The sequence below is a fragment of the Dromiciops gliroides genome, chromosome 2, assembly GCF_019393635.1.
Source record: "Dromiciops gliroides isolate mDroGli1 chromosome 2, mDroGli1.pri, whole genome shotgun sequence".
Taxonomy (NCBI): domain Eukaryota; kingdom Metazoa; phylum Chordata; class Mammalia; order Microbiotheria; family Microbiotheriidae; genus Dromiciops; species Dromiciops gliroides.
This window is the reverse complement of record NC_057862.1, coordinates 219,299,278-219,314,765: the sequence shown is the minus strand read 5'-3', so window position 1 is coordinate 219,314,765 and position 15,488 is coordinate 219,299,278. Positions and strand designations below refer to the sequence as shown.

The following is a 15,488-nucleotide window of genomic DNA, read 5'->3' as shown; positions in this document are numbered from 1 at the left end:
ATATCCTTAGAGTCAGGAATGTCTGGATTCAAGTATCATCCCTGACTTGTGAAGCAGAATAACCACTAGCAAGCTATATAATCTCTTGGTGACCTAACTATCAAATCTATCTATGATAGCTAGGTATCGATGACCATAAGTTGTAGACAAGGACTTGCCTCTCAGTGGTAAGACTTTCTACAATGTTTATGCTAAATAGAAATAGAAATAAAACCACAGGTAGAAAGAACAAGGGCAACAACAAAAAATAAGGCAACTGCTCATACTATAACCAATTGAATAGTTGGTAATAAGAACAATAGTAATGGTTTCAATACTTTAAAAAAGAAAAAAAATACATTTCCCAAGTGAAAGTTTGTATTAAGTACAAATAGAAAAGATCATAAAGTACAAAGGTACACTGGTGCCCATTTATTCTAACCTCCTATTTTACAGATGAGGAAACTGAACTAAAATGACATGCATAAGTAGCTGCATAGTAAATTAAAAATCATCTCCTCTGTTTCCAAATCCAATATTTTCCCCTCATACCACAGCTGCCTCTCTTCAGGGTCCTAAGTAAATTTTACCCAAGAATGAATTTGAACTCACTCTACAGAAGTTGTTTGTGCATAAATCATCTTTGTCAATTAACATTCATTGCTTGGCCCTGAGCCACCCATGGAGATTTAAATTTGCTGAATAGCAAACCCATTCAATCTAGTACAGCAGAACCTGTTGCTGGCATTGGTATCTCCAATGAATCACTCCCTACAAATGACCCAATAGAGTCATTCATAGTATGTCACCAGGAAATTCCCAGTTCATATTGGGTATGAACATAACCAAAGAAGTGTTTTGGCCTAAATCTAAAGCAAAGCTGAGTCTGGGAAACCATGCAGTGAATTCAGGAATAATCTAACAGTCAATCTCGATTACATAGCAGGAAAAAAGGCCCTCCTTTGCCTGAGCCTAATATAAATTGGTCATTTGGGATCCACTACTTCACTGCTTAATTGAACTACCTTGTATTTTGCTTTGGCAAGGAAGAAATGCCCTTTACATATCAACAGTGTATAAGCATCATGAAGACAAAGCTATGAAAACTAGTTCCCTGAAAGCTTTGATCATCCCCCTAAATAAGATATGGCATTACCTAAAATGAAACATTTAAGAGAGTTTACGGAAGTTAGTGTTACAGAGTGTTGAGGTCAGAAGATACACTTCTAGAAGTCAGTCCCAACCTATTTGGGATACCTCAGGGACAAAATGGTAGTGGTAAAAGAGTAGAGATGAGATTCAGAGGATGTCAGATTTCCAATTGATGCTTGACTTTCTTTCTATGCTATTCTTATTGAGTCCTTAATTTAGGGGGATTTAGAGTAATGAAAGTGTGAGTTTGGATTTTTCCTCAGTTACTAGCTTTGGGATCTTCAGCATGTCACATAATCTCTCACAGACTCAGCTTCATCTGTAAAATTGGAACAATTTTTAGACCACCTAATTCCCAGGGTTATAGTAAGGATCAAATGAAGTAGCACACATAGCCATTCACAAACCTTAAAATGTTATAGAAATGCTATCATATTTTTTGTCACACATATACATTAACCCAAACTTTTCCCTCTTTCCACAAACTCTATGTATTCTACACCCACAACCTGACTTAGTCTCCTGTTTCACTGAGAAGGCTGAGGTTGTGTGATCCTCCCTCTCCACAGGTTCCTTCCAATTTGCCTGCAAAAATGTTCAAGACTCCTCAGTTGTTTAAAAAAAAGTTGCCCTTCACCATGGACCACCATCCTGCTGCCTTTCTAACTTTTTCATCTTCTTTAAAACCAACTTTCTTCAAAAAGTTATCCATGGCCTGTTCATTGATAGTTTCATTCACTCTTGTCCACTAAGGGCAGCAGTGTGATGCTGATATTTCTCATTCTTCTATCCCCACTACCAGAGGCTATGAAACTACAAGCTCAGCCAAAGACAACATGCCTTATAATACCCAGTAGTCACACCAGAGCAAAAGAAAGAACTGCCTGAGATTGCTCACTGAATTGTTGCTTTGGCAAGGGAATCCTGGCAACAGATGAATCCACTAGGAGCATTGCAAAATGGCTCCAGTCCATTAGAACTGAAAATATAAAAGAAAATCAGCACCTTTTGCTGACAGAAGTTGATACCATGAAAAAACTGTATCAAACAGATCAACTATATCCTTTTTCTCTGAGTTATTCTACCAGTAGGTTGATGATGGTTATCGCTTCCCCAGAGTTATAAAGACCAAATGTGACATTGTGGGCAACAAGGTTGACAAATATGTGGTGCCCCTGGAAGGGACCAAGAGCTAGATTACCATTTAAAGTCTGTCTGAATGAGCTGGCTAAGTACTATAACCAGGATAAGAAAGATGGGACTAACCTTGTCAAGTAGCAGTGTATACTGAAGATTGGCTATCATATACCTCCTGCCCTTGCCATCATGGAAAATGACAATATACTGACCCATTGTGTGAATTTTAACAGCATAATGGCATTGTCCTTAATGGGGAACCAGAGGTTCTCACTGATGAAGAACATGCTCTAAAACATTGTCAGTATATCCTCGAAACAGTGTCCATAAAGCTCTGAGAAACCACCATGTCTGCCTTATTGAAATTTGGTTAAAAGCCAACATGGTCACCACAAGTATCTGAAGAGAGAGAATTGGTGATTATAACTGTCCTTTAAAAAATTATTCACTTTGAACTTAAATACAACCCCCACGCCCAAAGAAAAAACTTTTCTATGAGCACAGCACAACATAAAAAGAGGATTTAACATAAAACCATAAATTTCCATTTCATACTATTTACTTTTTTGAAAACCTTTGTAATAAATACTAAAATTATTTTCTTTTTTGAATATTTTTTATTCTTAATAGTATTTTATTTTATTTTTCCAATTACATGTAAAGATAGTTTTCAACATTCATTTTTGTAAGATTTTGAGTTTCTTATTTTTCTCCCTCCCCCTTCCTGAAGCCAGCAAGAAATCTGATATAGGTTAGACATTACAATCATGTTAAACATATTTATATATTTGTAAGAGAAGAATCAGAACAAAAGGGGAAAATGCAAGAAAGAATAAACAACAACAAAAGTCAAAACAGTGTGCTTCAATCTGCATTAAGACTCCATAGTTCTTTTTTCTGAATGTGGAGAACATTTTCCACCATCACTCTTTTGACATTGTCTTGCATCATTGTATTGCTGAGAAGAGCTAAGTCTATCAAAGTCAATCATCACATGATGTTGTTGATACTGCGTACAATATTCCCTTGGTTCTGCTCATTTCACTCAGCATCAATTCATGTAAGTCTTTCCAGGTTTTTTTCTGAAATCCACCTGCTCATCATCTCTTACAATGCAATAATATTCCATTATATTCATATGCCACAACTTCTTTGTCATTTTCCAATTTATGGGCATCCCCTCAACTTCCAATTCTTTGCCACCAAAAAGAGATCTGTTATAAATATTTTAGAACATGTTCTTTACCTTTTCCCCTATTACCTTGGGAACTAAACTAATAGTGATATTCCTGGATCAAAGGGTATACACAGTTTTATAATTCTTTGGTCATAATTCCAGATTGTTCTCCAAAATGGTTGGATCAGTTCACAGTTCTACCAAGAGTGAAGTAGTGTCCCAATTTTCCACATCTTCTCCAATAACTGCCCTTTACTAGATGTGCCATATGAAGTCATCAGTGTCACTTTCCTGTCTTCAGGCAAGAGTGAAGAGGATGCTTCTATCAACACCAATGCCATTGATATTTTCCAGCTACATTAGCTATGGCCTCTGACCTTTTCTTATGGAAGAACTCAGCCATAACTAGGGAAAAAAGAAAGAAAATATTAAGGCTGCCCAAAATGAAAGTATAAATCAAGTCTTGGTGAATAGCAGGGTTACCTATGGCTAGTATAACCCAAGTAGAAAGTCAAGAGTCCCAACCAAAGATCATTTTTTGTCTCTAACCATGACTACTAAGCAAGACCTTCCATCTCTCACATAATCGTAGAAGAAGCTGAGTTCCCAGAGCTTTATAATGTCCTCTCCCTTAACTTTTAACTCACATGGTATATTGCTCTGTGGTAACTCTAGTGATACTTCCTCAGGCCACTATTAACAATAAACAACCTTTTAGCAATAATAGCTATCTATTCCCTTTGCCTCTACATCATTATCACTCACTGTCTCTTTAAACCCTTGCAGTCCAGCTTCTGTTCCCATCATTATATCAAAGTTGTTTTGTTTTGTTTTTCCCTAAGGACACCAAAGAATTTACAACCTCTATTTTTCCTTGATCTCTTTTCAATATTTAATAATATTAAATACTCCCCTTCTTTCTGAAAACTCTCTCCTCCCATGTTTCAAAGACATAATATGCCCCTAATTCTCCTACCTCTTAATTTGTTTCTCTGCTAGTTCCATCATTGTCCACTTCCTTGCTCTTCAAAGTGAATGCTTTCAAAGTGACTCTCAGCCTATATCTTCTATCTACATTCCTTCCTTTAGCAATTTTGTTTCTTCTCACAGTTTCAGCTATTATTCCTATGTATATGATTACCCAGTTTATACTTGTTCCCTGCCCTATTTCCCAAGGTCCAGAACTGAAACTCCAACAACCTATAGGATACTGTGGAGACACAGAAAGGTGAACCCCGTACTTTCTTTTGACATGTGTGACCCCATTTTTAATTAGCTTTCATTTCAGTGCAAATTGAACAAGTCACAATCATTTTCTTCTGTTTGGATTAATCCATATCCCAGTTTGTTCTACAAGGCTAAGCACAAATGGAAATAAGTCATTATGCACAACCACAGAAAAAAACAAGCTGCTTATAAGGTTAACTTTAGAGAACACAAGTCTATTTGTCCTGGCTTTAAGGAAGAGAGCTTAAAAGTAACAAGCACTTGTTCTTAGAGCAAAAAAAAAAAGTCTTCTATTTGTTTTATTGAATAGGATGGGAGACTTTTCTTTCCAGTATTTCCCATAGCCTCACATCTTTGAAGAAAACTTATTTCTGATCTATTTTCCCAAATTGCATTATCGAGCTATATTTTTCACATCAACTATATGTCTAACTGTATTTCCTGCTCCCAACCTACACTTACTATGTCTCAAACTAAGATTATGTTCTTTTCACTAAGACCAGCTTTTCCTTCTATCAATTGTTTATATTGATTGTACCACTATTCACCCAGTCTCATATGTTCAAAATATTGGCTTTATCTTTTACTCTTTCTTTCTTATCTCTCATGTCTAATTGGTTGCCAAATCCTACAAATTCTACCTCCACAATATGTCCCATCTGTACTCCTCTCTACTTCTACAGGCATCCCCCTAGTATATAGCTCTACCACAAGTCTTCTGGACTAATACGAAAGTCTCTTAGCAGATCTTCTCATTTCTGTTCTCAACCTCACCATACCATATTCCACCTGCCAGGCTATTGCAACGCTGGAGGTAAGACTTGATGAAAACCTCAACTAGGGAAGAAGTTGTGTGAGTGAAGAGAAGGGAAGTAATGCAAGATATGGATATGTGTTTTGTGGGGTGGGGTAGGGTGGGTAGAAAGGGAGATGAAAGAATCTAGGATGAATTTAAGATTGTAAGCCTGGGGAACTACAAGTAGGAGTGCCCTCACTAGAGAAATGAAACTTTAGTAGAAAGATGAATTTAGGATGAAATACAATGAGTTTTTCTTCTGGATTAATTGAATTTAAGATCATATAGGTTGTAATATCCAACAGGTAATTGGTGATAGAGTGCTAGAATTCAGAAGAGAGACAAAGGCTGGATATATTGCTGTCTTCTGAATAGAGAATATAATTCAACAGAGGAAACTGATGAGATCACCAGGAGAAAGAGAGAATAGGTTAAATTCACATACTCGCAAGCACACATACACACATGTATTTGCCTATATCTAGATGCATGTATATAGATACAGAAATAGAGATAAAGATATATGTCCAGATATAGAGATACATAAATACGTATGTATTTATATGTAGATACAGTTACATAAATATGTATATATCTCTATATCTAGAGATAGATATGCATAAAGACATAGAGATGTAAATAGATCTATCATCCATCTATCTATCTATCTATCTATCTATCTATCTATCTATCTATCTATCTATCTATCTATCTATCTATCTATCAATATCTCCTTGATGAATTCCTTAGTGACCTAATTCTTATACAGCAACTATCAAGATTTGCATCTTCACTTAACTTCTGCCATTCACAAGGATGGTCACACCTAAGAGCTCTTCATTATACCTTACTGAGAAAAAAGTCCATCTGCCATGAATTCCCTTTCCTTCCTTACCTACACTATCAAATTCTTCTAAATAATCTTCCATTCTGTTTTCCTTTGCTTCAGTCTCTGACAAAGAGAAAGTTTTTTTCTTTGCCAATATCAACCCCTCTTTATTTGTGCCATGATCCAATTAATTCCAATCTCCTCTTTCCATGCTGCCTACAATCTGAATCTCTCCTATCTAGGAGGGGGAAGGGGAAGAAGCATGAGGAGGAGGAAGAAGAGAAGACCTCCATCAATTGAGTCTACCATCTCCTCAAGTTTATAGTGAAGCTCCTACAGTAGAAACAGTTGTCAATACTCTTTGATTTTACTTCTCAACAATTTCCAATCTTGAAATTAAATTCATTTCTCAACAACTTCCTGCCAAGGTGGTCAATATATAGGTCAATATATACATGTATGTATACATATATGTATGTGTGTATATACATCTATGCATATGTCTATGCACGTGTATAGGTACATATATGTTCGTTGTGTGTGCCTATCCATATGTATATATCTAGATTTATTTATAGAGTACAGAGTTAGGTAGATAAAGTGATAGATAAGATATGCACAGATATACACAAAGATAGATAAAGATAGATAAAGAAAGAAATGGTGGGGGAGAGGGAGAAGGAGATGGACAGGGACAGGGAGGTTAAGGTCTCTGAATCTAGGGCAGGAGCTAGAGAAGAGAAGAAGTCTATTGGCCCAGTACTAAACTCCTAGAGAAAGGAACAAGAAAAATTTTCAGATAAATCAATTTCTATGGTAAGGAACTGGAACAGGTATTCAAGATAGATAGAAGGGAGGCCAATGATGTAGCAAAAGGCAATGCAAAATATGTAATACTCTGGGTTTTTGCCCAGTGTGTCGGGCATGAGAGAAGGGGCACTTCATGATGCAGGGAGTAGCCAAGGATTCAGTGTTTTTTGGTGAGAGCCAAGTATATGTAACTGTGAGAAGATATAAAGAGTATGAGATTGTTGGTTTTTATTGTTGTTATTGTTGTTTGTCCTTTGTTCTGAAAAAGGACCATAAAAGAGGAAGGGCAGGTATTCCTAATGGCACATTATATTGGGAATTGAAAGGAAAACAAAAAATGTGAAGTGTTTGGGGTGAGGTGGATTCTAATGAGTACAGGGAGTAGTAGCCAGGAAAAGATCGCAATATTACATGCCTCAAGACACTGAGACCATGAATCATAAAGATAAAAGAATCAGACAGAGGAAAACAATATACAGGGACAACAACAATGTAAACAGAAAGAAAACTACCTCAAAACAATTGAAACTGAGTATTGTAAAATTGTAAAGTCCAAGCTTGGTCCCCCAAAAAAAGATATGAGAAGACACCTCCACTAGTTCCTTTGTTGAGGTGGAGGGGTCCAGAGATATGGCACATACAATATAATATTAGGTTTTTTGTTTGTTTTAATCTGTTGATTTGGTTCTTTGTTATAAGAGATGATTCTGTAGGTAGGAGAAGGGAAGTAATGCAGAGGGAAATGAAGGTAATGAAAAAACAATGATATCAATAAAGATCTCTTTTTTTAAAAAGAAGATTAAGAAAAACAAGAGGTGAGAGTTTGCCAGTGAAAGAATGAGATGGAGAAATAAGCAGTTGGTCAGGGCTCCCACCTTCCAATGTCCTGGGATACCTGAACATCATGAGGGATGTACAATAGTATTGAAAATCAAACAATGGCTTATTTCCTCCTTCATACTCCTTTTCCACAGGCTACTTGACCATTAGTATAATAAGCCCTTTCTTGTGTAAATTTTGAGTTGACAAATAATATTTGCATTATTTGTAATAATTGCATATGAGTTAATATTTGTAATGCACTCTGACACACAATAGGTGCTTAATAAACACTCATTCTCTTGTTTCCCTCCTTGCATCTTGCCCAATGCTACCACATTGATCTGCACATGATAGGTACTTGGTAAATATTCATTGAATTGTATTTTGGAGTCATAGAATATCCAGACTGAAAAGATCCTGACATTAACTAGCTCAATCAGACCTTATTTTACAGACTTAGAAATTAAGGACCAGACAGAGTAGAGATTTGTCCAAGATCACACAGTGAGTTCCTGGAAAAGAGGTGAGAATTCAAGTTTCCTAGATAGTTGCTTGGTAGAAAATTATCTTTCCATAACTTTTGCCCATTGTCCCTAGCTCTTTCCCTCAGAAAAACACAGGATAAGTCAATCATCTCTTCTACCTGACAACCATCTTAATATATGAATTACCATGCCTTATTCCCAACACACACACACACACACACACACACACACTGCACTACCACCACTGCCACCAAAACTCTTCTGTAGGCTAAATATGATCATTTCCATCATTTATTTCTCATATCACATGGTTAAGGTACCTCCCTCCCCTGAAATACTTGCTTGTCTCCCTTAAGCCCAATATTGATTTAAAGAGATATTTCTTAAAATATGATATCCAGGACTGAATACAATACTCTAGGTGTATTCATTTCCACTGTTCAGTGTTGAGCTGGCAGTTGGCAGAGGCCTCTCCCCCCACCATTACTGTCAAGAAACTTTGTACAAATGGGCAGGTTGAAATGTCTTTGGGAAGAAACACCTTTTTTAATTATGAAGGATCAGGGAGCCATATTTCCTGCTTCCTACATATCTACTTGATAATTTATAGTGTGTGCCACTAGCCATTAGAGAAGTGTAAGGAAAGGGATGTTTGTTGATAACTGGTCATTCTCAGTTTCAGCTGATATTTATTACTCCAGCTGGATTTATTGTTCTTAAACCCAAAAGTTTGATAATAAAAGTGATGAAGGAGGGGCAGCTAGGTGGCACAGTGGATAGAGCACTGGCCTTGGATTCAAGAGTATCTGAGTTCAAATCCGGCCTCAGACACTTAACACTTACTGGCTGTGTGACCCTGGGCAAGTCACTTAACCCCAATTGCCCTACAAAAACAAAAAACAAAAAACAAACAAACAAAAAAAAGTGATGAAGGAATAGATTCTCAACCTCTATTTTCCTTGAAAGATCACATGATGACAGCATCCTATACTGAACAATTCATTTGAAGTCATACAAGATACATTTTTCAAACTGATTTTCTAGTGTCATGTCTTCAAATGAGATTGGGGAAAATATAGTTATATACTGTATTTTGTACACATATACATGTATAGATAAATATATCTGCACCTATGTGTGTATATATATATATATACACATATATATATACATATATATATATATATATACAGAGAGAGACATATAGGCAAATATATTTTGCATACATATAAACACACACTCTTACATTTTCAGACACATACATAACAAAGACACATGCACATACACACACAATCAGGTCCTCCTAACTTCAAGACCAGCTATCTAATCATTATACCATGTTGCCTCTCTAAATGTATATGTACATATGCATATGTACAGGCATATATATATATATATATAATATGAAATAATAGATAATATGGATATATATATATATATATACAAATGTTTGTGTTCTTGGAACATGCTGTTGAAAATCCTCCTTAATATAATCTCATGATTAATCTACAGGTCTTCAGAAATTATATTAATGGCTACCATAGCAACCTATGGTCTTCTTGTTTTTATTTGGTATTCTGTATTTTTTAACATAAGAATAGTCCACACACTTAAAAATCACTTATCAAGACAACTTTGGTAATCAAATTTGACAAGCCTCTTGCAACAATGAGAAGAATGGAATTGAAGTAACTTGACCCCATGATCAAGGCCTATTAAGTATTATTCTTCAAGAAACATAGGAAAAGGTAGTCAGAAAACACAGACCAAATGTTGCTTTAAAATCCTTGGTCAACAATGATGAATCAATAATGGAATTTTAGGAGTGGGAGAGAACAGGAAGGAAGAAGGAGGGCCAGATTTGTGTTATTCAAAGACTGAGTCAAACAAAGAAAGGTAACAAGGTTAGTTCTACTAGTGTTATTCTGTTTTGTTTTGTGTTGTTTTGTTTTGTTTTGTTTTGTTTTTGCGGGGCAATTGGGGTTAAGTGACTTACCCAGGGTCACACAACTAATAAGTGCTAAGTGTCTGAGGCCAGATTTGAACTCAGGTACTACTGAATCCAGGGCCCGTGCTCCATCCACTGTGCCATCTATCTGCCCCTACTAGTGTTATTCTGATTCTTGCTTTCCTTAGTGGGGAATTCTTATAAGGGACACCAAGGCAATGATTATTCTGTTTTAATCACTGGGAATGCTGGGAATGCAAATAGAATGACAATCCCTTCCCTCAAGGACTTTCTATTCTAATAGAGGTTATTGTTGAGTCTTTACAGCCCTCCATCTCTCCATGATGCCATTTGGGGTTTTCTTGGCAAAGATACTGGAGTAGTTTGCCATTTCCTTCTCCAGCTTATTTTACAGATGAGGAAACTGAGGCAAACAAGGTTAAGTGATTTGCCCAGAGTCACATAGCTAGTAAGTATCTGAGGTCAGATTTGAACTCAGGTCCTCCTTACTCCAGGCTCAGTAGTTTGTCTATACACTGAACTATGTAGCTACTCCTCTAATGGAGGAAGTCAATACATAAAAGAAAGCTAGAAAGATAGGGGGAGTGTTAGGAAAAAAAGGGGTTCAGGGACATTGTAGAGACAGTCTTGGAGGAGAATCAGAAATGCAGTTTGGAAAGGAATGAAGACACAGTGGCAAGGAGGCCTCTTTAAAATGAAGTTTCTGAGAGAAACCAACCAGAGGGAGTGGCCACAGAGTTGGAAGATACTTCCAATGTGTGAAGAGTGAGCTGGAGGGAGCTTTCAGAGTAGAGCCATTTCTGGGGCACTGTAGACAAAGTTCTGAAGGAGATTCAGGAGGGCAACCTGGAGGAAATGAACTGGAAGGTTCCTCAGAGTTCATTCATCCCGTCCAGTCCCTTCACGTTACAGGTGCTAAAACTAACACCCAGAAAGGGTAAGTGATCTGCCCATTGTCACAAAGGGAGGGAGTGAACCTGCCATTCCACTGGCTGGCTAGTACCTTCCTTTAGACATTACCTTCCATTTATATATTGCATGTACCTGATATGTGCATGGTGATTTGCATGTTGTCTCCCTCATCACAGTGTGAGCTCCTTGGCGATAGAGATGTTTTATTTATTTATTTATTTATTTGTTTATTTATTTGTTCATTTTTGTTCTTTCTCTGTGTCACTGGCACCTAGCACGGTGCTTGGCAAAAAAATAGGAATTTAATAAATTCTTACTCACCAACCTCTCTAGAGATGCAGGAACTATTGTTATGAAACGCTGCATGTACTGTCAGACTTGGCTGATGTGTTGATTAGTTTTCATTTTTATTCTTTTTTATGAGCGTGACAAGACCTTGACAGATGTACAGATGATCACTTATGATGAAGGAAAGCAGCCTTTTTCCATTAGCTGCATAACTGGAAATGCTTATGTCTTTAAAACTTCTAGATTGGGATTAACTGACCATCTCTCTCTGAGGCTCTCGCTCTCTCTCTCTCTATTTGTCTGTCTGTCAGTCTGTCTGACTGTCTCTCACTTGCTCACTCACTCTGTGTGTGTGTGTGTCTTTCCCGTGTTTGTCTCTGTGACTCTGTCTATCTGTCTGGCTCTCTGCCTCTGTCTGTCTGTCTATCTCTCTCGGCATATAAGGATTAAAGTTCATGCACAGAAAGGGCTACTTAGCTTCTCCCTCTTGCTTTAGACTCTATGGCCCCAAGACATGGGATTAGAGTTTTGGTCTGTTTCATTTTGTCTTTTTCAGTTCTAGGTTCAGGGAATTTGGAGTTGGAACTTGATGGGCCTAATGCTATATAGGAACTGAACTAAGCTGTGAACCCTCCTCCTCAAAGACCAAGAGTGTGATATAGGGATTATGCCTACAGAAGTGGGAAGTAGAGAGATAAATATTTGTTTTTAACATACCTTTGAAATAAATATTCCTTTGAAAAAGCTAATCTGACTGCTAAGTGGCTAAATGGTTACTGGGGTGATGGGAACCCCTAAAAACTGAGGAGATATAAATTGTGAACTTGAGCAAAGAGTGGAAACTCCCCAAGTTCCTGAAAGAAGGAGGAAATATAATAGATCTGATCTTCAAGCCATGGTAGGTCAGAGTAGTCACAGTTACACAACAGAATTACTTACTGGGTAGATGAGAGATAGAGATACAAAAAGAAATGAAAGTAATATAAAAACAAAAGAAAAGTACAATTTTTAAAAAAATTAGTGTCAAAGACAAGTAGCAGGAAGTCACACAAGTACAACATGCAGCTTGAGGGAAGAATACAAGTGGGGAAGTCTGTTTGGCCTTGGTAATGGGTGAAAGTAGGGTCCTATGGGTTAAATGTACATAAACAAGCCTCTAGCCCTTTGAGGTGCAGAATCTCCCTTAATTTCTCTATCAGTATACTCTAATATCATTAAATTTTGATGTTTCTCTGGATGCTTTGGGCAACTGTTCTTTGGCCAATTTCAGTAATAAAGTGGACATGCCAAGGTATTTAAGTCACTAAATCTTTTCTTGGCTGCCAAGAGCCCTATACAATGTCTTTGCCCATCTGTCAACAATAGTACTTCAAGAGGGGATTTGGGGGTGCAAATGATTCAACTCTTGTTACCTTTTAAGCAAGCAGCTAACAGAATACTATGATAGACTGAATCCCATTCAATTAACAGAGAACTTTGCTTGAGAGAGAGGTAAGAGGAGATATTTATGAAAGACTTTTAAACATATAGACTGTTTTAGAAATTTCCAGTTCAATATATATGTAAATCCATCAAAAATGGGGGCAGCTGGTGGTGCAGTGGATAAAGCACTGGCCTTGGATTCAGGAGGACCTGAGCTCAGATCCAACCTCAGACATTTGACACTAGCTATGTGACCCTGGGCAAGTCACTTAACCCTCATTGCCCTGCAAAATGAAACAAAAACAAAAAGAATGATTCCTATAAATTGGAACTATAATTCTTGACATAACCTTAAAAACAGAACAAAAAGTAATTTTTCTCGTTTTTTGCAGCACTCACTTCTCTAAGACATGTTCTGGGTATCATTTAATTGGGGAAAGGTGAATAAATGAATGAAAAATTGATGAAAAAGCATATATTAAGTCCTTACCAATGTGCCAGGAAATATGCTAATCACTGGGAATGAAAACATATAAGTGAGATAGTCCCTGCCCTCAAGGAGTTTACATTCAAATTTTGGGAGACAAAACAAGATATGGGAGAGATGGCTAAGGAAGGGAATTTCTGGGAGTCATATGGATAGTACATAGATTCACAGGGTAGTCTATAGATGGGTCCTTTCATGGAGCAATGGTGATATGGAAATATTGATTTGATTACTAGACCCAGAACAAGAATAGAAGGGATGATTAATAAAAGGACTTAGTACACACATGGCAAGAGGGCAAATAGTAAGATGGCTGGAGTGGACATCTGGATAGGACGTAAAGCAGCTCTAGTCTGGTGGTCTGAGGCCAGTTATATAAGGAATAACTGGGTTTTTTATTATTTATTCAACAATCAAGAAGAATTAGCCCAGACAGTCAATAGTCAATCAACAATCATTTACTTACTACTATGTACCAGAAAGTCCCTGCCCTCAAGGAACTCACATCTAATGGGGGAAAACAATACATATAAAAGAAGCTGAAAAGGTGGGGGAAAGGATATCTATTAGGGGGCTTGAGGTACAGAAGAGTGCAACCAGATGGGACTTAATGAAATTGTTGCCCTGGGTGCCCTCCTTGAATGAAAGCTCTAGAGAGAGCTCTCCAATGTTCACCCTCCACACTCAAGAGGAAGGGATGAACCCCAGGGCCACAAGTTCCTGACAGGCTTGAGTTTCAAGGTTGATGTGATCTTGCAAGATGATGAGTTTCTGGAGACCTGGACATAATTTAAGAGACCACAAATTCCAAGTTAGAGCTCCTGATTAAGGTATTTCTTTCCCCTAGCAGTCTAGTCTGGAGATACTGTTCCAGGTGTAAAAAACAGGGCAAAGACAGAGCATATGGCAAGAGAACCAAGGTAGATCACTGGATGAGATGTGAAATATGATATAATGTACGCATTATTTTGCCCCTATGTCCAATTGCTAATATGTAATTAGATATCCTTCAATAATTAAGATAGATAAACAGGGAGGTTCCTAATAGGCAGTTAGGTGGCACAGTATATAGAGTGCCAAGCCTGGAGTCATGAACACCTGAGTTCAAATCTAGACTCATATACTTACTACATGTGTGACCCTGGACATGTCATTTTACCCTGTTTGCCTCAGTTTCCTCATATGTAAAATGGAGATAATAATAGCACCTACCTCCCAGGATTGTTGTGTAGATCAAATAGACAATAATTGTAACATATTTCCAAGCAAGGTGCCTGGCACATACTAAAGGCTAATTATTAATACTTATTTATATTACCCTTTTCAGTCACTTTGTTGACCTTCATTAAATCTAGACTTCTAACTTTCCACAAATGTTTTACTTGTATTCTCAGTTTTCATGTCTTTGTTTTAGAAAATATAATTGCATTGTAGATTCATAATTGCATCTCTCTACTGAATTCTAGTCCAATATTGACTTCTTCCTGGATACCTTGACATTGACATCCGTAGGCAACAATAACTCAAAATGTCTAAAATATGTATTTCCCCCTCAAAATATAATCGTTCCTTCAAACTTTCTTATTTCTTTTGAGAATCTCAAAATCTTCCTCATCACCCAGTGTATAAATCAGGAATCATTATTAACTCTCTTCCTACACTCTCATATGCACTCAATTTTCAAGTCCAATCAACTCTGCTTTTACACCCTTTCTCAGAGCCAACCCTATCTCTCTACTTACATAGATACTATGCTAATGGAAGGTCTTATAAATTCTCACTTGGACTCTCAACAACTTCTTACTTAATCTCTCTATTTCTAGTTTTTCCCCTCTCTAATCTGTTCTCCAGAACTACCAAATTGATATCCCTAAAGCACAGATCTGTCTCTATCACTTTCTTAACCAAACATTCTCAAAAGTTCATTATTATCTTGGAGAGAAGGGAGGAATTTAAATCTTTAGTCTTGAATTTATAGCTTCCATAATCTAGCTCC

General features: G+C 37.1%; 1 pseudogene; it reads right to left on the bottom strand.

Moving 5' to 3' along the window:
- Positions 1 to 3,539: 3,539 nt before the first annotated feature.
- The window catches only part of LOC122743427, a 30,909-nt pseudogene continuing 18,960 nt past the window's right edge, over positions 3,540 to 15,488 (bottom strand).